This window comes from Olea europaea, chromosome 6 (genome assembly GCF_002742605.1).
Source record: "Olea europaea var. sylvestris chromosome 6, O_europaea_v1, whole genome shotgun sequence".
NCBI classification, from domain to species: Eukaryota; Viridiplantae; Streptophyta; class Magnoliopsida; order Lamiales; family Oleaceae; genus Olea; species Olea europaea.
The window spans coordinates 14,184,301-14,186,400 of record NC_036242.1 but is presented as its reverse complement, the minus strand read 5'-3'; the positions used below and the strand labels follow the sequence as shown (position 1 = coordinate 14,186,400).

At 35.8% G+C, this 2,100-nt stretch overlaps 1 long non-coding RNA gene across 1 annotated transcript; it reads left to right on the top strand.

The window, feature by feature from the left end:
* LOC111396509 lies at positions 1-722 on the top strand. The gene is made up of 2 exons (XR_002703018.1): positions 1-130; positions 397-722. It is a non-coding gene; the product is annotated as an uncharacterized LOC111396509 (long non-coding RNA).
* Positions 723-2,100: the final 1,378 nt, after the last annotated feature.

Here is a 2,100-nt window from a genome sequence, read left to right as displayed (position 1 = left end):
TTTATTCGCGAGAAGAAAGGGTGAATAAGGAGCTGACAGTTCGAATAAAATGAAACGTAAAATCCAATGCTCCACTAGGCTCCCACAACAAAGCAACTATGGCATTTGGAAACAAATAGACACTGGAAAAGTAAACTCCCCTTAGATTTTTGACTCCATAGAGGTTGATTAGTTGAGTGATTTTTATTTATTTATTTATTTTGCTGCAGGTTTTCACAACAATAATTTTTTTGGTTGGGTGATTGTTTATATTTTTTAATTTCATGCTGCATCCATGAGTCTGGAATAATTTATTGAACTTTGTGTGTAAGAAAACTGCTTGGTATCAACTTGTGGTCCCTCCAATTCGAGATTGATAATTGCAATACCAGAATAATTTTATTTTTTTTTCCGCAGAGAGAATGCAACGTTGGAGATGCTGGGTGTGCAATTGACAGGGAATTGAATCAAATTCTTACAGAAATGGATAGAATGAATGCAAAGAAATGTGTCTTCATTATTGGTGCCACCAAATAGGGCTGATATAATCGATCACGCGCTTATTTGTCATGGACGTCTTGATCATTTGATTTACATACCTGTAGTAGGAAAATTGCCTTCATGATTGGAGCCACTATGTTAACATTTTTCCCTGTAGTGTAATAGGAAAATTGGTGGCTTGTGTTCTATGTATATTGAAGCTATAAATGAATGGAATGTAATTTAATCCTTCATATGTTTAAGGATCTAGTTTGAAATGTTAATTTTTTATTGTGTTTTGTATATGACAATTGCATTGAGCCTTAAGATGCTTTCTGGTGCAATCAGGAGCATCAGCTATATGCCAATTGCTAGTTGATGAGTTGATGCAATCTGGAGCATCAACTATGAGGATGCAATTGTACAGGTTAAATGCAATCTGATGCAAAGTTCTGATGCATCATATTGCATTTAACTTGTGCAATTTGATGTTTAAATGAATGCAAATTACAACACCAAATAGTTTGTTACCAATAACATCAAAAAAGCTTTCATTCATTCCATTAAGAAAGCACAGTAAAGTAATTCAAGTAGTTCATTACAACACCAACCAGCTTGTTGCAAAATATGGAATAACTTTTAAAGTAAAGAACTAAAAGTAACTTGGTGTTCTACTAAGTAGCTGCATTTTCTTGAATTTCAGTATATTGCAAATCTTCCACCATAGTTTGGAGTGGGATATCTTCAGCTGGGACTTGCACAAATGCTTCAGTTGTCGTGCATTTCTCTGTCCTCGAATAACCAGGTGTTGGCATGAATTGGAACTCGGATGGTGGAGGTGGTAGCGGTTGAACTTCATTTCTTGAACTCGTGTTTGATCTCCTAGGTGCTAGCTTTGCCTATGAAAAAAATGGAATAATCAAAATGAGCAAAAAAAATAATCAGTTTGGATACAAATTAAACACAAGCCAATACTATTGGGAAACACAAAACACGTTAGGTTACCCTTAAATTTTGGTCATTAATCTCACTAGATTTTTCTTGAATTGTACGTTCCACATCATAAGCATTGCAATCCTAAATAAATGAACACATGAAATAATTATAATCATTCTAAGCAAATGAATAATTCTAAGCAAACATATGAAATGTTTACAATTAAAATTATTTAAAAGAACAAAAACCTCTTTGGGTGCATCGGGCCTCTGATGGTATCGCTTGTTGTGCCCCGTTCCTCCACAGACACTACAAGTCATAAGCACAGATTCTCGTTTCTTCATTTTTACTTTTGAGCCTGAACGGGTGATGACATCTTCTTCTTATTGTCTCATTCTCTTTTTTTGTTTTCTACCCCTTTTGGGCACAAACCAACATGGTGGTCTGATTGGTGGGGCGTCACTTGAAGGCCATAACTTTGAGTCATTTATAGGATTAATAATATTCTCATAGCAACTAAGGTAGGTATCGACTCTATAGTACTCATGAACGTACTTCCAAGGCTCATCATATCTGTCTACAATGGCGGCAAGTGCATGAGCACAAGGAATCCCTGTGAAATCCCATCTCCTGCACGCACACATCCTATTTTAAAGATCAACAACATATTCTCCACTTGAACACTTCATGTATGACTGTGCCCCC